This window comes from Pezoporus occidentalis, unplaced genomic scaffold (assembly GCF_034315485.1).
Source record: "Pezoporus occidentalis ecotype Australia unplaced genomic scaffold, CSIRO_AGI_Poc_V1 ctg107, whole genome shotgun sequence".
NCBI lineage: Eukaryota > Metazoa > Chordata > Aves > Psittaciformes > Psittacidae > Pezoporus > Pezoporus occidentalis.
The window spans coordinates 61,086-84,588 of NW_026912854.1; the positions used below are offsets into that span (position 1 = coordinate 61,086).

General features: G+C 45.3%; 1 protein-coding gene across 10 annotated transcripts in view; it reads right to left on the bottom strand.

The window, feature by feature from the left end:
• Positions 1–22,129, bottom strand: part of POMGNT2 (protein O-linked mannose N-acetylglucosaminyltransferase 2 (beta 1,4-)) — a 31,612-nt gene extending 9,483 nt beyond the window's left edge. Inside the window, exons 1-4 of one of the 10 annotated variants that reach the window (XM_062621224.1) lie at positions 21,995–22,027; positions 19,622–19,741; positions 1,785–1,859; positions 820–946 (exon numbers count right to left, since the gene is read on the bottom strand). The gene's annotated coding sequence lies outside the window, so the exon portion shown is untranslated. Of the gene's footprint in view, positions 1–819; positions 947–1,022; positions 1,548–1,784; positions 1,860–4,620; positions 4,799–5,416; positions 5,892–19,011; positions 19,033–19,597; positions 19,742–21,994 lie in introns of those variants that run through there. The other 9 variants (XM_062621206.1, XM_062621232.1, XM_062621274.1 and 6 more) reach the window with 9 other exon arrangements.
• Positions 22,130–23,503: the final 1,374 nt, after the last annotated feature.

Here is a 23,503-nt window from a genome sequence, read left to right on the forward strand (position 1 = left end):
GTGAAATCCCAAACTGAACAAGATGAACTTAGCCACTCCAATTATGCCTTTGGGCTTTAGCTGCCTTTTGTTATTCTCTGTATTTTAGCTATCCTTTCTTTTCCTAATCTGACAGGAAGAGTACCTGTGTTATTTGGATACTGGGACTGGTGCTTAGCAGCATTTACAGCCTGAGCTTTCCCCGCTTCCCATCAGCATGGTGCCCGAGACCACTCCTGTGTGCTGCAAATTCTGAGCAGGAGCTGAAATTGTTCAGAGCACAGAGCAGCCAATAAGGGCAGCAAAAATCCCTCCTTGGTTACCACGAGCTCTACATTAGCATGTTTTCAGGGAGGGTAAAGACAATAAAGTAATCCCAAAGCAGCACCTGCCCGGTAAGAAACGAATTTCTGAAACCCCACAGAATTTAGTCCAGATCAAAGATGTTTTCCCCACGAGACTTTTGTTTAAAAACGATCAAGCAGAACACCACTCAAACAAAGATGGACTACAAAGACGTGGGATTACAACCGAACTACTGACCTCCTTCCCACACAAACACAGCCACAGAGGAGAGACTCCAAGTGAAGTTGGGGAGGGGGGAAAAGAGCATGGAGACAGCATCAAAAACCAGGCAACACCCCCCTCCCCCTGAAGTACCCTGCAGCCAGGAGCGCTAACAGAACTGAATTCAGAGCCCTATGTGATCAGCACAGCAAACAGAGCTCAGTTACAATAACACTCAGCAGAGAAACACGGTGAATTCAGAGCACCTGCAACCTTTTCCGTCTTGGAAGTACTACCACAGGTACATTAGTGTTCCAGCACATGCATGCATACCTGATGCTGCTAAATAACAGCAAATGCTATCCGGTGCCTCTCTCACGGGCGAAAGAAAAAAGAAGACACCTTAAAGCTATGCTCTGCAGGGGAACAAACACTCCCCAGTGCTCTTCTTTCCCCACCACTATAAAGAAAAAGAAAGAGACGTACCTAACAGCTCTCAGCACAGTAACCCGTGCACCATCTGCAGACTGAACTACCTTTCTCCCCCAGGTCTGAGCATGCTCTGTCGGCAGTGTCCTGTCGCTCCAGCTGGCTCACCTCAATTTGTTAGCCTCCCGGAGGTCAGCCTTGCATGCAGGATGATTTGCTGCAGTGTTTCTGCAAATCCCCAACGGGCGGCCACGCTCAAACAAACAGCAGCGTGCGGCTTCACCCAGCTGAGCGTGCCCTGGGAGACAGGCAGCAAACTGGTTTTGGAGGGGGGATGCATTGAGAAATCCTGCTTCTGAATGTCGTGAATGTCACCCCAAACACTTCATACAAAAGAACAAAACAATAGGAGAGAAAGGAAATAAAATGCCCCTTGTGAGAGGATGTGAAAGCCAACCGGCATGCTTTCTAGCAATTCCCTTGGCACCAGGGAAGCGATTTCCCAGCTGTGATGGTCAGCAAATGGCTCAGTACTGAACAAGGCTGTGAGTGCCCTCCTTCAGAGAGCCAGGGAATGGTACTTTCAAAATGAAGTTACCTTTTTTTCAGTGGAAACAAGCAATCCCTAAACACAAAGACACGGAAGGGAGCCAGGGGCTTACAAGTGTCCCTTACTGCATACAAGCTGAAGGTCACAAAGGCAAAAAGTGTCTCGCACCAATCTCAGCAGAGCTTGAACTGTGAGGACTGAGCAGCTTCTCGAGCATGGCAAACCAAGCAGTGCTGACTGGGAACATTTCCAGTCCTAATCCCACAACTGGATCCACACGAGGTCAGAAGAGAAGCCCAGTTCTGACCACAGCACTCACCAAAAAGCTCATAGGTGAAGTCTCGCCCCTGAACACAGTTATGAGGAGTGAGATCCCAGCCCTGTAGGGACATACCTGCAAGCAGATCACAAGCAAACATATAAGGCTTGCTGCAGATCCATTTTGTATATTGGCAGGATACATCTTCATTACCTGGGAGACTTTTTCCCATTGAGACCTAACAGGTGAAATAAGAATGATGACAAAGAGGAAAAGTTCTTTAACACCCCCATGTACACATGTCTACACATGTGTCTAGTCTATACATTTAGTCTATTTCAGTTTTAAGGGACCTACAACAATCACCTAGTGCAACTGTCATACTGATACTCCCAGATGAAGAGCAACCATTTTACATAAGGAAAAAGCAAAGAGAATCCCTAGGTTTTTATTCATGGCAGGAATTATCCCCAGTACCAAAATGAAGACGTTCAAGTGGTTCTGCACTAAGTAAAATGCAATTAGCTAAGATATGGGTATTTAAACCTCTCATCTAGGAGAGCCTGGCAGCATGTTACCTAAACTCTCGCTCTAAATACACATCACAGACAAGCTCGTGTCTCCAGCTTCTTACCCTCCCCTGAATCATGCTGGAAGTCATCTGAGGGAGGGGACAAATGGACTTAGACCATGGGACTGTTGTTGCCTGGTACTGTTGACTATGTCTGCCATCACTCTGTCAAGGAATAACCCCTGCTTACTGCGAGACCCCAGCCCCAAGAAACCTTTCATTCCCATGCAAGAAGGCAAAGCAGCCCTGCTAAATCAATCTGTGGTGAGAGGCTGAAGCCTTTGCAGGGCAATGAGAGGTGATACATTTTGAATCACAGGAGCAATAGAGCACAATACAAAATACTGACGAAAACAGGGTAGTCCTGAGGCAAAGATCTGGCAGAACTGGGAGGTGCACAGCAGTCCTGAGAACATGACTTGTCCTGTGCAGGATGTAAGACTGCTAGCCTGAATACAGATGCCATCAGAGCTGAGAAATGTGGGTGCCATTCAGCATCACACATGCTTATAAACACAGTAATACCACAGAGTTTATAACCCTGGGTTTCTGACTGCCAGATAGAAGCCAAACACAGAAGAAAAATAAGCTGAAAGAAACAAAGAATAAACCCTAATAACATTCTGCAGAATCGACAAAAGATTCTTGACAAAGCTAGACCTTCAAAAATGAGCCTGCCAACATGATGAATAAACACAACTGTTGTATCTTCTAAACTAGGGCACCACGGAAGTAAACCAGACATTTTCTCATCTCCTCCTCTGGAGTGATGCTTTAATACCTCTGCCTTCTTGGCACAGAACAAGCAAAATGGTTCTGGCCCACCTGGAAACATTAAAAACCACCAGGATTGACAGGACAAGGTGCCATCTACCTCAGTGCCCTCCTTTCCAGGCTCCACAGACCTCTGCTTATGGCCTTTATCAGACAACCCAGAGATATTATGCCAGGCTCCTTACCTTAGTCCAACTTTGATTTTAAAGGAGAAGAACATTTACAGACTGGTCTTCTATTTATGAATAAGCTTCTTCTCTACCCCTGGAATGAGGTATATGCATAGATTTCATAGGTACGGTTTATCACATCACACGGTGTTAGACAGTTTAATCAAAGTCCTGAAGAGGGTTCTATTGTCAATCTGCTACACCACAAAGTAACTGAACAAAACTACATCATTAAAGAGAATAAAACCCCATAAACCAATAAATGCAGCAACTCTGAAATAATAACTACCTGTTACTTCTGCACCATAAGGCACCAAGTGGGGTGGTCCCAACCTGCTTTCAAACAGCACCACCATCCCACTGCAAGCTGGTGAGGTTTGAATAGGTTGTTTTGGCTCAGAACTAAGACTTTGATAAATATTTAATTCTCCTCATAAAGCTGCAGCCTCCAAAAACAGCACCACAAAAGAAATACACTTAACATTTTCAGAACTCCTAAACCAGCACAAACAAAAGTCATTATGATAGCAAAGGAGTCTGAATACATCCCTCTTGGTTTAGGCTGGCAAAGAGCAGATAAATCATTATTTACTGAATCTTTGCCTTGCATATATATGTTGCAGGGGTGCCTGCATCACTCCGAGTCACAGCATTTATTATTTATAGTCCCAGAAGTATGTTCCATAAGAAACCGTTCTTCCTGCAGTGCTTTTGAACCGGAAGTGCATCTCAGTTTGAGCACAAAAACATTTCATGCCTGAACTGACAAAAAAGTGTCCCTGTATTGAAAGACAACAAGGAAACAAAGGAAGCACTGGGTTTCTGGACACCAAGATGGGGATTCCACACACAGAGGATGGCATTTTGCTTCTGCAGAAGCAAACATTAAAACTGATGCCGAAAGGACCAGCACTTCAGCCAAAGTGAAAGCTCCTAAGCAAGAATATACTTTGACAGGGAAGAGATGTTTTTTGAAGAGTATTTCAATGGCCAAACCCCAATTTGCTCAAATGTTTCAAGCTTGACATACTGCCAGGCTTAACAGATGTAGGACACAAGTTTTACAAAAATAATAGGTTTACAAAGCATGATCAGACACATTTTACACACACACACACACACACTTAGGTTACATGTCTTTACATCAACCTGAAAAATTCATAGATACTTATTCTCCACAGAAATGTGCACATTTTATACACGTAAAATACTTGTGATGGAAAAGCACCCTAGCTATCCCTATTTGTCATATGCTGAACTAATCACTCTAACAATCCCTCCATCCCCATCAGGGAACACCCTAGCAGCACTGCAGGGATATACCAGCCTGTTCCTGCACCTGTGTGCAATGTGTGTTCAGATGATCACATGAGAGACTCACCTCCTAGTTCCCAAGGCAGGAGATGGCTTCAGTAGCTGTTCTGACTCAAGCCAGGTGTCACTTGTGCTCTTTCAGGTTTCCATTAACGACAGGTCAGCAGGGAGACGCAGAGAAACCAACTCCCTCTCCTACAGCTATGCCAACTGCATACCTGCAAATGTAATTAGTGCCAACGTGTCTGTGAAGGAAGCAGAGATAATCCATGCTCGTGAGAGCAGCCTGGTAAGTAAATGATGTTCACCTAGACTGACATGAGAGACCAAAGGTAAAACATTGCCTGTAAGACCCCTGGGTATTGCTCATGGCCTCACCACAGTGCTTCCCACAGCCTTGTTAACTGGTTTTGCCAGTAAGAGCATCTGCCCTCTCTCAGATGAGACTTTAATATTAGGCCTTTATCACTACAGCAACACCTGAAGAAACACATCTCCCATGTGGAGAGGAAAATATTGGAAGTGTCAAGGGGATCAGGGTAGGACACACCACACCACCACCCACAAATATAGTAGCAGCTTCCTGTGAAAAACCCACCAACAATCAAACCATCTTGTGTACCCCAAGACTGTAGTCATCTCCAAGGACTCCAAGACTGAAGACAGGAGCCAGAGCCTCCAAGATCAAAGTTGACAGTTTAAACATTATAAAGGATAGGGAGGATTAAGTTATCAGTTCTGTCTCTGTTGCCCTGAAAGAGCTCCTGGTCGAGCAGCCTAAACCTGACACGCTCTGCTCTCAGCACACCTTCCTCTCGTCTCTTATCCCCATCCACACTTGCTGTGCAGAGGGCCATGCATACCCCTCCTGGAAGACCCCCTGCAGCCACAACTTTGCCTGAAGTGGGAGGCCCTGTCCACATGGTCTTGTCCTGAGAAGGGTGGAAGAAAAGGAAGAGAGCTCCTTTTGCTGTCTGAGGAGACAAACATTGTAGTCATAACCAGCAAGTCTCACAGACATCTTACGAAATTAAAATGTGAGTACCACAGCAAAATACAGCTGCTGTAAGGAAAAACATCCTCAAATGTGAACATCATAGAGGTACCCTGGTATGTAAAAGAAGAGAAATAATAGAAATACAAAATTTGCATTTTAGGCAAAACAGCAGAAATGCCAGGCACTTTGACAGATCTGTATGGGTGAATGGCTAACAAGTGTGTGGGAGTACCCAAAGAACAAGGCTTAAGATGTCCAAGCATTTCATCGCCTTCACTGGATTATGCACCCATTTGCATGTGGGCTGCAGCTGCTCAAGAACTGACGAGAACATGTCAGTTCACAAGCAGGACTGTTCCCCACAGCTGCCTTTGCCTTAAGCTTCTACTTCCTGGTACCCTCAGAGATCCTGTGCTTTCCTAAAAACCCCGAGAAGCAAAACCAACAAACCAAAGACCTAGTGCTTCGTGGAAAGAACCCCACAAGGAAGGAGCAGCAGCATCTACAATCTTGATCAAAACAGCAGTTTCGATCCAAGTCGGAGCGTGTGTTTCAATTAGCCAGCCTCTGACAAATGCCCTGAGGTTCCTAGCACAGCAGCACGACAGGAATGTAGTTCAGAGCCAAAGTAAAGGAGAATCTAAATCAAATCAGAGGAAATAAAAAGGTTTACTGCCATTTTGAGTGCCAAAATTGCAAACATTGGTTTACCTTCAACACCTTCTTCAGCCACACCTGTACAGCACAGCCTAGCATTTAAAGGGATGCAGCCAGCATATCACTCAACCCTATTCATGAGATAGTAGTGTAGTATTACCAACTGATAGGAGCACAGTATTTTGGGATACACCACCACCCCCACAGTGTAACCACTTAGACTGATGCTAAGGGAGCACAAAACACAGAATCATGGAATCACAGAATGGTTTAGGCTGGAAGGCACCTGAAAGCTCGTCCATTTCCAACCCACTGCCATGGGCAGGGACACCTTCCACTAGACCAGATTGCCCAAAGGCCTGTCCAGTCTGGCCCTGATCACTGCCAGGGATGGCGCAGCCACAGCTTCTCTGGGCAACATCCATGTTCTGGATGCCAATATTCACATGAAAATTCAGAACAGAGCACAAAGTCTCACTAATAATCTAAACTTACACCAGAGCTCAAAAACAGGGTGCTTCCTGAGAGCACAGGCCCTAGGACTGAAAAATGCCTGTTGGCCAATTTAAACACTTCCTTAAAACTGTTTTTCGATTAGTACTTAAATACCCTGGTCTCATTTTCCCTGTGGAAAAGAACAATTATTGTTGCCTATCATCTGATTACAGTATCATCAGAGGGCCCAGCAGAGCAGTTGTAACACATGGCAGTGGGCCAGGCACTTACTGCTTTAAATGTTGCTCCGAGGGCTACCACTGCTACTGACAGGGAGAGAAGAGAAGCAAGCAGTATGAATCATCTTGCTCAGCTTCAACTGTGATCCACTGCATGCAATAGGAAAAGTGTGACGAATCCACCGAGTTACTTGTACAAAACCATTCCAACTCCTCCAGGTGTCATACGCAACAGTTCTGTTCAATAGCTATGAAGAACTTCTTCATGCCCTTGGCAGCTTGGGAATTCACAGCACTATTGAATTTACACATATTTATCAAGGGCACAGCAGCAAGAGGAGGAGGTTCAAGACTGACTTGATTTATTTATATATATATATATATACATATTTTATTGCATAAGACTTGCTATTATATATTTATATAGCAATATAAAAATAATGTGGTTAATTTTTGTCCCATAAATCCCACTAATAAATCAATGCATCATCTCCCTACACCTTCGCTTTTCAGCCATCCCCACCCCGTGGAGGCTGCAATACCCCCATGAATAGCTGATAACAACATTTAATACATACAGAAGGACACAAAAAGCAGACAGTACCTTTTGGGACAGGATCATCTGCAAACCTACTAACACAGTTGCTATTCACTGGTGGCCCTTCAATGATGGGAGACTCCTTACTCAACCCTGCCACAGCAGCTCACTTCTGTTTGCTTTCTTCCCACTGGCAAGACCTGCTGCCTCTGTTCAGTCAAATGCTGAGTCAAGTGTTTGGCAATGAGAATCTCTTTAAATAACTGAAGTGTAACCTGACTGTCACTGAGAGAAGAGCAACATCAGTTCGATAAGCCAACTGCTGTTTAAAACAGCTCCACTTAAAAACATCTGTCCCTGTTCGCTGTGTACAGGTCTGGATCCATGTGCAGATATTTCCACCACTAGATTTCTGTTAGCATTGCTGCTGATGCAGCCATTCCCCACAGGAGCCATCTAGCCATTATGACAGCACTGCAGCATTACCCAAGGACTGGAGGGTTGGAGCAAGTCTGAACCCTCTCACTTGCAAAGAATTCCCAAGATGAGCCATAATAAAAACACATGTGCTGTCATACTCTTCATCCTCATAGAGGAAGGTTCTTGTGACCTTGGAGGAGAGACTAAAATACAGATATTTATCAGTTATAGGCAGTGAGACCCATCCCAAGTCTGGAGGGGTCAGAGGTGGAGGACATACACCATCCCATGCAGAACCTTCCTGCCTTGGCTCATGCAATTCTGCCCTCTCCAAAGCCGAACAATGGGCTTATAATGAGTCCTGGAGGTCGACAGTCAGAGTCTGTTGAGGTAGTCAACCCTTCTTCCCAGGAATGTGATTAAAGCTACAGCCACACAAAGCTCCTCTTGCAACAATGAAGCCTCAAATCTGCACCTGTATTAATGCAGCAAGTACGTGAAAGGAGAAAGCACCCAAGTCAGAGGCTGAGAACTGACTAGAAAACAGCCCCCTTGCTAAGTGGTTTAAGGGTACACAAAATAACCACCATTTCTTTAAGATCGAGGTGATGAAATATACTCAAATAAAACCCCTCTTCTCTAATTTGCCTCAATATATACAATGCTTAAAGACAAGCATGTACCTAAGAGCCCTGTGTTCCAATGTGACAGACATGCACATAAATTAACATTGACTAGAGAAGGTTTTGTATAACTTGACTTTGTAACCCCTGTGATAAATATATATAGGTATATAATACATATGTATGACTACAAAATTAATAGAAAAGATCACAATTAATATATAGACCATGTATCAGTCTTAAGTTTATACCTGTATTAGAAGATGATTAATCAGTGGCTTTATAAATTTAATGACATTATTTTCAATAAGCTGCTAGCTTCCCAGCCTTAGTTTTATACCTTTGACACAATCTTAACACAATCAGAAGCCAAGACGCTGCAAAGCTGTATATAAATGTGTGTGAAGCTGTCCCAGATAACCTTACAGGAGAAGGGAAGGAGAGAGCAACTCCAATCTTCATTTTCTATTAACTCTCAGGTCTCTGCATGAACATGAGTAATAACCTAAGTAGTAAAGAACAAACAGCCAGAAGCAAGGAGCAGTGGTAAGAACAAATCATTAAAAAGTGATAAGCACCAAGGGCCCTAACTTAGCTAAGGGCAATAAAAATGCACACACAGAGGAAGCCATCTCATGTCTCCTCAAAATGAATCTGGTCATATAGTTTTAGTGCCAAGCAGGGGACTGCCTCAGTGCAACACCAGAGTGTCTATTAAAAAGGACAGTATTTTATCTATGTGCTTAAAGGTCTGATAACCTACTCTCCCAGGTGTCTCTCCTCCTTCTAAGAGGAAACCACAAAGCAAATTAATCTTTATGCACCTTTTTATTTTCCACCCCTCCTCCTCTTCCCACCCATTGTGAAAGATCAGCAGGAAAATACTGAAATAAAAACTGAAGTAAGTTCAAAGCAGCAGAAACAGCCTAACTCTGGTTTGGCTCACATAAGTGAGCTTATGATATGGTGAGTCAGTCAAAAACAGAGGAGGTCATGAAACTGCTGACACACCTTTCTGGAGGGGCCTCTTTGTCCACACAGGCATGGCTAAAAGGCTTACCTGCCCAGGAAAGAAATCCTGGAAACTAATCTTGCTATTGCAAAGGGATTTCGATTCACAAGGCACCAACATCTCACTCTACTTACATTACAGGTGACCAGCTGGGAGAGGGGAAACAGCAAACTAAAGCACAAAGCAATTCACGACTAACTCATTCCCAGGGCATCCAAGGCTCATCAGTGACTGCCCCATCCAGTGGATGTGGTCATCCTGTACCCACATCTGACTGTCTGCTTGGCAAAACCCCAGCACATCCAGGAAATCACTGATGATACAAAGCATTCCTCTTCAGAAGAGGGATCAGCAAACTAAGGAGGGCTTTTTCCTGGGACAAAAGGAGGGACAGAGCCAGATGGTTTCAGATTCCTTCAAGGCATTTGCAATTGCCAAGGTATTTTAGACAGACTGTGCTTAGGTGTTTTCACTGGTCATCAGCGATCTGAAACTCACATACTGCTTAAAGCTATGCATGGGCTTCTGAGCTTAAAGAAATCGGCATCCAAACCCTCAGCTGAGTACCACTCTTAAACCACATTCACATTACTGCACCACTGAAGGGAACCAAACCATCAAGAATAAGTGTTATTCAGAGAAAGGTATGCAAAAAAAGGTCCATAAAATGTAATGGGTGTAATTCTAGCTTCAAAAGCAATGAAAAACTCACAGCATGGGTTTAAGAATGTAGCAGAAACAGCCTTAACAGGCTGGTTTTGAAGACAGGAAGCTTTGAGAACAGAGAGCAAAGCTAGTCACAAGACTTCAGAAAGGAATCTTAAAGACTCTATGTATCAGGGAGCATAACTTGATGAATAAGAAAGATCTGTGTGCAAGCCCACTTCATACAAGAGGAAGGTAAAGCACAACTAGTAGGAAACTCATAGTAACTCCTTGGCTTCATCCATCTACAGAGCTCTAAGCTGAGGAAAGAGACAGCTCTCTGGAAGAGAAGTAGCCTGTGCCAAATTTACACAAGGACTTCGAATCAAAGACCCAAATCCCAGAATTCAGCTCCTCTTTTCTCCTTGAGCAACAGAGCAGCAGGCAGATCAGGCTTCAGAGACATCTTTCTCTGCTAATCACATAGTAACAGTTTAACACAGAGATTTTATCACACCCAGTGTCACTCAAAAGCAAGAAAGAGGTGCAACTGAATTGTTCAGGTAAACCAGTAAAAAGATGGAAAGGAAATTAACACCATATATGCAAAAGAATCTTTGCAACCAAAAAATGAAACAGTTTTTGCTGAGAATCACATTTTCTCAACTGAACCTTGGCAAATTAGCTGGATGGCACAAACCCCACCTTTTTCACAGATACAAAAAACCCTTCTGTTATCAAACAAATTCTTATTCCTCTCATCTTTAATCCCAACCTCCATATACGCCATCTCCACACAAGAACCAAACAATCCCCGTTTAACATCAAAATGCCTCTTGGACCCTTTTTACATGTGTGGTCTTCAGCATGCTGAAGAAAGGGCTCCTGCACAAAACTGTGCAGAGATATACAGCTGTCAATACTTACCTTGATCTCTATTTCAGTTTTATAAGGCAGAGGCAAAGGCCAGGGCAGAGGAGCACACTTGCATGTGTGTTTTGAAAGGAAAAGGTGAAATATTTCACTATGGAAGAGGGAAACCTCAGTTGGTTCATATGTAAGAACTGCACAGCACAGCCTCTCACAGGCAGAACAAAGCAAGCTGTGCTGCACAGCAGCCAAATGGCAATGAAAGCTGCAGGCAATGGATGGGAAAAGTTGGTGACACTTTTCAGCTGTTGGTGGAAAAAGCTTTAATTGCTGACAGTGCAAATTGCTGAGCCCTGTGCTTACAAAGCACTCCTAAGGAACGCTTCCAAGTTGAATCCAAACAGCCAACTACACTTAAACTCAGGTGTGTCTCTCTTCAAATATAAACAAAGCAAACAAAAAGACCAAAAGACTGAAGGAGTGAAACAAAACCAAGGAAGAAAAACAAGTAAGATGGGAATAGAAGACAAAATAGAAGAGACACTTGGACAAAGGATGTACAGCAGAAGAACGTGCAACCTTCAAAGACTGCTCCAGAGGAAGCAGACTGGGAGATTATCTTTCTGATCTGTGCTTATCAGTAAAGCACCAAGGAATTCCCAAGGATGAGCCTGAGACCTCACTGCAGTGTATGAAATGAACAAAACCACTTAAAACCCAGGAGATGGAGGTGAGAATTACCATGCCAGCTGCAATGCTGTGAGACCAGTTGGAGATAATGCAGCGAAAACGAACGATGCTATAAAGTCAGTGCATCAGGAAAACTCAGCCCCCATCTCTCATTTAGAGTCTGAAGGATACAGGAAGAATGGCATCTAATTCAGCACCAAAAAAAAACCACAAACCAATAAAAACGTTTCCATCCATACACAAAACTGATGTCTTCCCCTCCCAGTCAGAAAGCAAGCTGAAACCCATCAGGAAGACAACTTCACACCACCAGGAGCACATGGACAGCAACCAGAGCACAGAACACACTGCCTCCTCAAAAACCACACATGCCATCACTCTTCAAGGAGAAAGGAACATGGCATGAAAATGAACTAAGGAAAGAAAACAGAGCCAAAAAGAGTGCATCCACTAAAGGACAACCAGGAATAGGAAACAGATGAAGAAAAGATCTAGCTCATTCTGCCTACTGCACACTGCCATCAGCAGACAGTAAAAAATCCCAATCATTTTTAGCCAGTTTTCCAAGAGGTTTCTTTCTCAGGCTGGCAGAGAACAAGCCAATGTACAGAGCTTTGGTCCAGAGACTTTTGCACAGGAGGGAAAAGGGCTGAATTGTAAATGACTGAAAATTTCTCTATATTTCCCTGTTTGCAAGAGAAGAAAGGTTCTGCACTCCCTCATAACATCCTTCTAACGCTTCAGCCCTTCTAGGCAGAGGTACCACACTACGTATCACCTACTACAGACAAGGTGCTGCTCTGTTCATGGTTAGCAGACACAGGCAGGCTGTGAAAAGTGAGAAGGGGAAGTGGACAGATGGACTGTAAGGTAGAAAATGCCAAACCATCAGGGTTTCCATCTCCATCAGTTCAGCTGTAGGGTCAAGGACAGTAACACAGAAGAGCAACACCTGCAGTATTTAGAGACTGCTCTTCCAGGTGACTGGAAAAGACTCATTTCCTTCTTCAAGCCACTAAAACAAATCAATCCTCCTTTCCCAGTAAAGAGCTTTGCATACCCCGAACAGCATGGTGCTGGGTACATACACCCAATGGAAGCAATGCTTGTGCTGAGATTTAAGCACGTGCTTAACTCCTCGCTGGATCAGCACTTTTAGCTGCACATCTTTGTGGGCCAAGGATTTGCATTCTTACACACCTTGAAACTTTCCAGGACACGTAATTTATCATTCTGCCTGTGATAAAGCATGGCAACACCTTGCTTGTTTCTCTTGCTCTCAGTACACTGCACAAAGCAAAGCACAGGCTTCTCCCCAGCAAGCTGGAGGACACCGATATCCTCTTTCCCTCCCTGATAATTTAACTACAGCATAACATCACCAGGCTCGAACCGGAAAAAACCACTCAAAGGGAGAAGGGGAAAAAGCGAGGGGAAGGATGCTTTCTGCAGTAGAAACAAACAGCAAAATCCATTTGCAGATCACATATAAAAAGAACATCTACATTAAATGTCATCTCAGAAGAACCGTCAAGGATAAATCCACGTTCAGTTGAGGCATTTCAGCCTAAATATGGAAAATACACATTTCTCTGAGTTTATGAAGGGCTTAGTTTTATCAGTACTATTTACATACACTTGGTTCGTTTTAGACGTATCGCTTATACTGTACGCACACTATAAATACAAAATGCATAGCAGTGCATTTATGTGCCACAGAAACAAGATTTTAAACCAACAGACTTGAGTGCTCACTGATTATAAAAGACAACGGCTCCCTATATTTTTAACGCGTTTCTAAATTATATATGTGCCGTGTATCCCTCCAGACAAATGAACACTGATAAATTACACTCTCTCTCTAGCCAGGCACTTCAAGTGATCTCCACCCTCCCGCCTCCTCATCACATGAAATAAAGATGAAGCACCGCACCACGTCAGTCACACTGCAGATCCATTCAGCAGCCACCTCTACCTGAAACATCAGAATAGAAATGTCAAGATCTTCATCAGTCTCCGCTGCCAGGAGCTGATTTTTTTTGCTGCAATAGTCTCAGGCAATCCCTGAGATGATGCTGCCTGGTACATGCCCTTCGCAGCCAGCATTACACCGGACTGCACCCAGCTCCTCTCACAAGTTTCTCCCAATGGGACTGCTCTCCTTCCTAGCAGACTTTATCTCTTATGCCTGGACAAGGGATTCTGGCTGCATCCATGGGCTGTGATACGTTTAACGAACATCACAGTGGGCTCCGTGACCTGGCTGCTCCCCAGCCATGTGCCTGCAGGAATGCTGCCTGGAGTATTAAGCCCACTGCATGCGCTTGAGCACACGCATTCTGTTTCTGACCTGCTTCATTAGCCTTTTCCCAGCAAGATCACCCAGAGTTAATTTAATGCATTTAAGGGCTGAAGACCAGCCTCACTTCCCTGCTGTGCTACCAGAGATGTCAGAGGCAGAGAATTTGGCCACATTCCATTTATGGGGTTTCTTCCAAAGTCCACTTCTTCTGACAATATCCGAGCTGATGCTTGATCAGCACAAGAACAGTGCTCCATCCAACACAACCCATCACCACCACGGAGAGCCGCTGTACTCTCACACTGACCCTTGCATATCCCAGTTTCTCCCCTACTACAGCACAGGAGCTGGGTAATTTCCAAGTCTCCTTATCTGATACTCACAAAGTATGGTACTGCAGAAGATCAGACTACAAAACGGTGGTTACTTTTTCCTATGTTCAGACTCTGCTGGCCCAGTCAGCTTAACACAACATCTTTCTACCTCCACAGAAGGGCATGTGCAGTCCACAGGCCAGGATGTAGCACCTAGGAGACACTGCAGTTAAGCAGAGGCGAGTAAATGCTTTCTAGCTTCTTCCTTAGCAAACTGCAACAAGAGGTCCCTGAGCTTGGGGACTGTCATCTTCAGCTTCAACCCCCCCCGTGGAAGAAAGCTCTTTTCCTTTCCAACTTCATCAACACTCCCAGTATAACCACCACGGTCTGAGAGGGAGAGAGGACAGAGCCTGCACTCAGAACCACACCTCAAGGTGCTGTTGCAGTGCAATCCTATCTCTGTTTACAGGGCTTCCTTCCAACCCATTCGTAAGCACCTGTAACATGCTTTCTACCAGTACTATGTGAACTAAAAACTTTTAAAGTTCAAACACAAATCCCTCCTTTACTAATCTGGCCAATTAAAAAATGAAGAATGATAATAAGTTGTGAAATTTATCTTGTCACCAGCCTAATTGCTACTCCAGGCTTCAAATTATGGCAGAAAAAATGAGGAACAAACCTAACTGTTTATAGCTTGTTTGGATTCTGGTTTACAATGTACAGCATTATCTTGATCAATGTGCGAGGAAATGCAATTGCACTGTGGACCTCTACATCAAAAGACCTACTTTAACTAATTATTTGAGTATTAAACTAGCAAGAAAAGAATTACTGTAGTTATTTCCGAGTTGCTTATTGCTTTCATACACGTGATCCGTCTGCAAAGGTTAGTATTAATTTGCCAAAAATCTTAGCTCATTTTACTATAGAATTATTAGGGTATTAGGATTAGGATACTGGGATACTGTAATTATTAGGATACCTAGTGGTATCCTAATAAAAACAGAAACGTTTTGAGATCTCCTCTCTAAAGAGGAACTGCCAAAGGACTGAGGAGTAAGGGACAAAGGAAAGGCTGCATTTTAAGTAAGAGTGAGTGTCTACAGATGGACACAGAGGAAAGACAGAGAAAGACTGAAGTGAGGAACCCAGTGTCAAAGAGGGAGTGGACTGCAAACCTTCCAAGTTTAATTACAGTACACTGGGTGCACTTGGTTTAAGTTCACTCTTTCACCTTTCCTTCCTAAACAAGTCAACCATAGGTACCAGAAACGAACCACCACCAATCAAGAGCAATCAAGGTTACATTTTTAAAGCTAACTCTGCCCCTCTCTTCTTTTCCCCCCAGCTTCCAGCTCCCCATCTCAGGGCTGTCAGTAGTTGTCAGTACATCGTATGTGAACATACAATACAACTTGACAGGCAATACATCAGAAAACCTAGATGTGACAACGGCAAATTCCACCAGATGGTCCTGGATCATATCCATCCATTAAAAAAAAAAAAAAAAAAAAATTGAAAGAAAAAAAAAACCCAGACCACAGAAAATCAGAACTTGTAGGGAAAAAAAAAAAGGAAAAATCTGGGATATGCACTGCTTCAGCCTTTGCTCTATCCATGATGGAAAAGGAGAGACACAATGGCTCCACCTCTTGTCCTAACTGGCTCGTCCTGTCATTAATATCAATGTATGTATTTCACCCTCCTACCTTAAGTAAAGGCTTCTAAGTAAAGATGCCACTCCATTAAAAGGCAGTATGTACTACATGTACTATTAGTAACAGTGCTTGCTCCCAGTGACTCTGGAGCCTGGTCTTGCTCCACCCTCAACATGGTCTCCAAACCCAAGTGGGTAGTCCTGGGAGTAGCTGTGAACTTGGAGCACTTTCAAGACTCCCTGTTTGCCATCCTTCCCATATTGCTCTTATGGGCAGCACAGGCTCTGTTTGGGTTCAAGCTGCCTTCAAACCCCACCAGCTTTTGCAGTGGTCCATTTGGGAGAGACCTTGGATTGTCTTGTCCGGTGTCAGCCACACAATCCTGTGAAGGCAGGTCCAACACCGACTGTCCAGGCCTAACCTCAATGCAGGCAAAAACGCCTTTGATACATGCAAAGCTCAAACCACCTTCCAGCAGGCAGAGAGCACAATCTGCTCCCGATTCTGGTCTCAAGCCCATCCAAAACAGACAGCGGAGGCAGGCACAGGATCAGGGAGGTCAGCGCAGCCCCATGGCACAAAGCACCAGGCTGAGAAGCAGCTCTGGGGTAATTCACTGCCAGGAAAACACTGAAGCTGTCATTGTTCTTCTGGTGAGTGTCACCAGACTGGCCACAGCAGCTGGAACAAAAATGAGAGGCCTGTGATACATATCAAACCAGTGCCGGCTGCCACTGCTCAAACAAGACCTTCAGGGACACCATGCCTTGCTCCTATTCTGCTCCTACCTTTAATAGCTGTGTGCAGATGTACATGTTTTTCTCTGTGGAAATTGTGTGGAAATGGAAAGAAATACTGTGTACCCCTGTCCTCACAGTTACACACGTTCTGAAGTAAAAGGTATTCAGTCAAATATATTTTAACTTGGTAAAATAAGCAGATACGAATGTGAATGCACGGATGGTGAGTGACATAGTGTTAATTTACCCAACATTTAATAGGATAGGATGGTGCTTCAACATTCTTTGCAAATCTGAGAACTTCTCTGAATGCAAATCTGTGACGATGGTAGAAAGCAGATCTACTCCCTGCCAGTGCACAAGCTGCACTCCACAGTTTAGGACTGGAGAAATCTCTCTTCAGGCCACTGTGGCACTGAGAAACCAGAGAGAGCCTTTAACAAAGGAGTATATTTTATTATGTAAAATATATTATTTTATATTATAAATCCCTGTTTCCCTTCCCCTGAGTAAAGTTCCTTCCATTATAAACTCTCCTTTGCTGTCAAACAAAGTGCTCCCATTTCCTGAGTGAGAAATTCCTGTAAGGGGGAATACTCCAGTGCACTGGTGTGGGACTGTGCACTCTAGCTGGGCTGGGCTCCAGAGATGAAAAGGGCTTTTTTAGCAGAGGGTGATGGCTACTTGCTGACTTCTGAAGAAGCAGTTTATTGTCTCCATCCAATCCATCTCACAATTATCACCTTTAGCACAGAGAGAAAGCTACTTCTACACCACAGACCTGAGAACAAAAAGCTTACAAAAAAGTCAGTTCTTCTCCTCAGACTTCAATAAGGAATATCCCATTTTTTACTCTGCCTTTGTGGTTTTAACATAAAAGAAAAAGCCAGTGACATTTCCAAGTTCTGCTGTTGTGCACAAGTGGGGTTTCAAATGCTGCAGAGGAACATAATTACATTTACAGACACTTTTGACTGGAAATTAAGTGTTGTGACAGCACATAATAGTCTTTTAGAGATAAGAAAAGTAGGCATTTACCTCAAAATGTGTTTTCTGATTAAACTTAAAATGGACACCACCTTTTTAGTGGAGTGGCTTTTGACATCTCAAAGTTTTTCTGTAAATACTTGACCACAATTTTTCAAAACCTGAACTTGCTCCAGAGAGAAGAAGAAACAGCTTGCTATTTAATTCCCCTCAGCAGAAATGCTGTAAAAGAGAAGGCACAAGAATAATATGTATATAATAAAATTGGTAAAATGTCACCTCCTCCCATTTTGATATTTAATTATATCTCATTAGAAAAGCAAAAATACTGCAAATCAAAGTCTGGGAATCAGCTGATTATTTATTTATAGGCATTTATATAGTGCTCATCACCATAGCAACAAGGAACCCTTTTTTCTTCTCCTTCAAAGCAAAAGTTGTAATTTTGAAATGTGATCCTTTGATGTTGCAGTGCAAATAGGTACTTAGGTCCTATGCTGCAAACACTTAGGGAGGTGCTTAAAGTACATGAACAGACCTAGTCAAAGGCATGGTGAAAGAGACAGCAGAGAAAAGAAAAAGAACAGAGAAGCAAGGGAGAATAAGGGGAAAAGGGAAACAGTAAAGGGCTTTTGTACAAGAATTAACAACGCACTGGGTCCTACAACAAGCCATGATCTCGCTGGTGCTTTTTGGCTGTGAGTGACTGGTTCATGGTTCAGTTCAGTTCAAAAGTAATCAAGAAATCCCCAGTTTATGCTAAGGACACCGGTGAATACACTTGAGTAAGGATTTCTAAGAGGATACAGACGGATAGAGGATACAAATGAGGCTGCAGAGGGCTGCCTCCCTTTTGAAAGCAGAGAAGTCAGGAGCCTCATTTTGACTGCTACTCTCCTCAGATCCCCCAGGCAATTAGCCATTATCAATTCCCACAGAATTAATAGACCTTTTTAAAAATGCCATCTGCTCACAAAACAGCAGGTAAATGAGTAAATTAGGACACTGCTCCTGCGCACACCTTACAGAATGAATTACTGGGTGTGCCATAAAACTGCACTCTTCCCACACTGCTCCCAGTGTGCATAAGCACAGGACTACTTTTCAGACCCTCAGACTGAAATTGTTTTTATCCTATCTCATCTGCTTGCTTCCCACCATCACATAGATTATACACATGCATGCACAGTTGTAGTACTTCAGATCCTTTTAGATGTTAATGCTAACTGAAAGAAATAAAGAAATCTTTGGCCTATTGTCACTTTGTTATATGAGAGATCTTAACGTCAAGATTTCCTCAAGGCACAGGTATATGAAGTTATTACCTCCAACTGTGCGTTTAGTTTGATCCTATCTTCTTCATAAACCAATACCATTCAAAGCAGCTGAATAAGATGTGCTCCGTTGTTCCTAATCCAAACACACAAATCTTTACACAAGACCGGTGGTTTTTTTGTAGTCTTTTTTTAAGCTGTATTCTAAATAGGGAGAAGCTGCACGTATGACAGCAGGAAAAATGACAAGTTCCTTATCTGGAAAAGCACCAGCAGGCACTGTTATCGGAGCAGACCAGCTCTTTTAAAGTGGACTGATGAAGCTATTTTTGAAAACACCTAATAACATCGCGGAGGAGAATCTGATCTCTGCAAAGGTGAGCTGTGCAACTCGATACTCCTGGGAGGCAGCTAATGAAACTGAAGCTTGTCAGACACAGACTGCGTCCAGTAATTGGCTTTGAAAACTCACAGTTTAAATTCCACCATGCTGAGTTCAGTGCCCTGCTCACAGCTTGCTCCAAATGCAGGCAGAGATGAGGGCTGTCTAGCATGACCAAATGTGAGTGGCCACCTCCCTGCTGCCTGTGCTACCAGGCCCAGTCTGAGTACTGAGAGGGCAAAGAGAGAAGCCTACTTTCTTCCAGCACCTCACACCTACCAGTTAACTTCAGGAAAGGGAGAGAAGGCAGTGGGAAGAAGGCAGAATGGTGTCGGAGCAGGTGGTGGGCTGATGGAGGAGGAGGGAGCACATTCTACCACAGAAGGTGAAGGTGAAGACCTAAAAAGAGAAAGAAGAGGGTTCCACGTCATGTATTTCACAAGCAGAAACACCAAACAATGCTACACCTCTGCACCGACTCTGCAAAGTCCCTTAGGAACAGCCACTGGCTCTCCCAGGAAGGTAGCCAGCAAAACAGGGGAAGTATCACCCATTTTCCCTGAAACTCCACTTACCCTTCCTAGCTCACTCCTGCCCAAGCTTTACAGACCCATAGACCCATTCTACCCCTCACCATGAACACATAACTGAATTCTGTGACCATCTTGGCAACCAAAGAAATTATTGTCCCACAGCACGAGAAGGCAAATTGTTGTCTGCACAGCTGAGAACCTCTGATCTGGTCATAGCTCTGTGGTTTAAACACTGTCCATTGAGCCACCTTCTTTACCATGATTCTTCCTGCCTCCCACTACTTCCTAGAAAAATCTGCTCCTTCACAGCCTAGATAACACTCTGTTTGGAAAAGCCATTTTAAATAGAAAGACTCTTCTGCTGAGAGAAGTCATCTAGAGCTCTGCTTGTTTGAGCCTAAGAGTCTGCCTGAGCTCTAAGTCTCTGTGTTTTAAAACACCTTGCTGTGTTAGAGCACAGGCCAGACAGATACAAATACGTTAAAACCTCTGGGGAACAGTAACTCAATGTCACGGGGAACTGTCCAAAGCAATAGCACTTACAGAAGACTTTGAAGCAGCAATTTTTAGGAGAAGTGGGGTGAGAATAAGGGGAACGAGAACATGTAATTTTCAGATGACTGAATTAAACCTTGATAAGTTCCTAGTGAGCCACGACTAAAGAGACTGGAAATCTAACTGGGAAAAGATATCCATACAGTCAATCCATTTTGCACACTGCTTAATAGAGATGGGCTCCAGGTAATTAGTCCCAAAACATTACCCAGGTACCTAGAGTGCATGTTCATGGCACGCTTCACAAGTGTGGGTGGCTGAACTTCAGCTTTGATGACAGCTAATTAAAGCGCAAAAGTGAGACTCCAAGTAAAGCTGCTATTCCACGACCACACACCGCTCCGCATGCACTCCTGCAGCAAAGCAGACTGCAGAGCAGGTTTCCTGTATCCCCTCCTGCATTTGGCATCTACCACGTTTTGGAAAGTGACGCTGCAAACTAAACACCCTCCTTTGCAGCTGATCTGTTCTGCATAGGTCCGATTCAGCTGGGGGGAGAAGGTCCTCCCAGAGAATAAAAGCTCTGTTGGTTCTCAGCTAAGTCAAGGCTGGAGCTAACAAGCCAATCCATCGGTTCAAGTGTTCCGAGGCAGCAATTAAAAGGAGCCCTCACAGTTTTATTACCAAAGTCAGCAGATTCTCCTGAATCAGCAGGCACCGTTTAAAAGTCAGCATTTGTCAATAGTTATCCAACCACGGTACTGGTGTGAAAACACCAATATGTTCCCTTGCCTTTACCAGTTGATCAGACACAGTCATCATCCTCATCACCAGAGAAGAGTGTGCCTCTACACTTTAATTATTCTTTTCTCCCCCAAAGCAGCATCCATGATCTTAATAACCCATTAAAACACCGGGTTAATTGAGAGGGGCCGGAAGGCAGCAAGGAGACGGGCGAGTGTGACCTGGTGTGTTCAATGCACCCAGAGCTGACATACGCAAGAGAAACTTTTCCACCATGCTTAGTCAGCACACAGTAATTATAAGGAGCAGGATGCTACAGCTTCAGCATCTGTACCCACTGGGGCCAAATACAGCAGGACTGCTAAGCTTTCAAAGCGGAAGACAGGTGTCTAGGGGGGTTCCCAAGGCACTCAGCCACCAAGGGAAACCGCCAGGAGAACGCAATTCCACCTTGACTCGCCCTGCTAGGCTCTAAACCCGCACAGCGCCTTTGACCTCCAGGGCGGTTAGTAGAGTTTTAATCGAGCCGTCTCCGCGGCGCCGGCAGCAGCGCTAACCCGCACCAGCACCAGCACCAGCACCAGCACCAGCACCGCCTGCCCCTGCTGCCCGCCTTCGCTCCCCCTTCGGAGAACGGCTTCCACTCCCATGGTGTCACCTCCGCTCCGTGCAAACCCCCGCGGCGGGGTAGCGGGGGGGTTCCGTGGGTTGCTCCCCTCCTCACCCCCCGCCCCACAGTCCCGCACTGCGGACCCTCCGCCGATAGCAGCAGACATCCCCGGCGCCCCCCGCCTCCATTCACCCACTTCCCCCTCAGAGAAGAGGCGGCAGCCGCCGGCCCCCACCAACCGCCCCCTGCGGGAGCCGGGCCCAGCCTCACCTGCTGCCCGCGGCTCCACGGCCGCCACCGCCCCGCTCCGCCCGGCCCCGCCGCCACCTCCTCGCAGGCGGGCGCTGTCCGAGGGGCCGGGCCGGGCCGGCACCGCCTCCCCCTCGCTCCGCCGGCGGCGGGCGGTGATGTGGAGGCGGCGGCCCCCCCCTCTCCTCGGCCGCCATGCTCGGGAGCGCGGCGGGCGCTGCGCACGCTCGGTGCCGACGCCGCGAAAGGCATCCTGGGAGTTGTAGTTTAGGGGTGCCCCTGAGGGTGGGTGCCTTGGGGTGCGGAGCCGCCGGTCCCAAACACCGCTGCTCCCACCTCAGCGCGGCCGTTTCCCCTCGCAGCTCTCTCCACAGGCTGCCCAGTCCTCGCCTCCTCACCCAGGCAATGCCCTCAGCCCCTCCGCGCCGCTCGGTCGGCTGCATTGCTCACGCCCTGGTCCTCATCTCTTCTCCGCAGCTCCATCAATCACTGCTGCTTCCTCCTGCCGCCTTCCCACCGCTCGCTCTCAGCTTTCCTCTGCCTACAGCCTCCTTGCTTGCTGCCCGTGCCCCCTGGCCTCTCGATTTCTTCCATGCAGAAGGTGACCATCCTTATCATGAGTACGTGGCTTCAAGTTCACCACAAAAACAGGCATCCGGCACCTGCACCTTCACTGCTCCTTCAGGTGATGTTCACACGGTGGGGTTTGGCAAGGTCACACTTGGCCGGAGCAGCCCTCAGGTTATTACAGCCTGAATAAATCACTGCGAACGTGATGAAGCTGGTACAAGCAGGGGGGTTGGAACTGGATGATCTTAAGGTCCTTTCCAACCCTAAGTACTCTATGATTCTAAGAGGCTGAATTGACTGACTACATGGACACGTGCTTGACCCAGCCTCTCCCAAAGACAGCAGGGCTTTTGCCAGCTGCTGCACCGAGGCTTTCGATTTCCCATGAGAGCTTTCCATTTCCACACCCACACAGCGTTCTCGGTCAACGGGAAGGACAAATAACGGTTTGGCAGCATCTTTCACATTAGCTCGTGCTCATACTCGTAATTAAACGCTCACAGAGTGACAGGACTGCTAAACATGCGCAGGAAACCAGCGTGAAAGTTTAACTGCTTAAATGTCTGCCCCTGAAAAGCTGAGGACCATGTGGGAGAAATCAAACTTCGTCGCTTAGCGCTCCTTCCTCCAGCTTCTTTTTCTGTCTTGCAGATTCCATAGCTAATGATCCAGAGAACTAACTTGTGTAGTAAGGCATTCGCACAAGAGCAGAGGGGTTTGGGGAACGCTCATTGCTGCTCTAATTTAATCTCCTTACGGTCTCTCTGAGTTTTAGCGTTGAGCTCCCATGGACTGGTAAAACAAATGTCAGGCTTCTGAAGATGTGTGTTCCAGAGTTCGCTCAAGAGCTATTATGCTAGTGAAATCCACTGCAACAGATCCCATCTACTCCATTTCTCATTAGGGTTGTGAGTTATACTCCAGTGTTAGAGAAACTTCAGGATGCTGGACCTGTGTCCT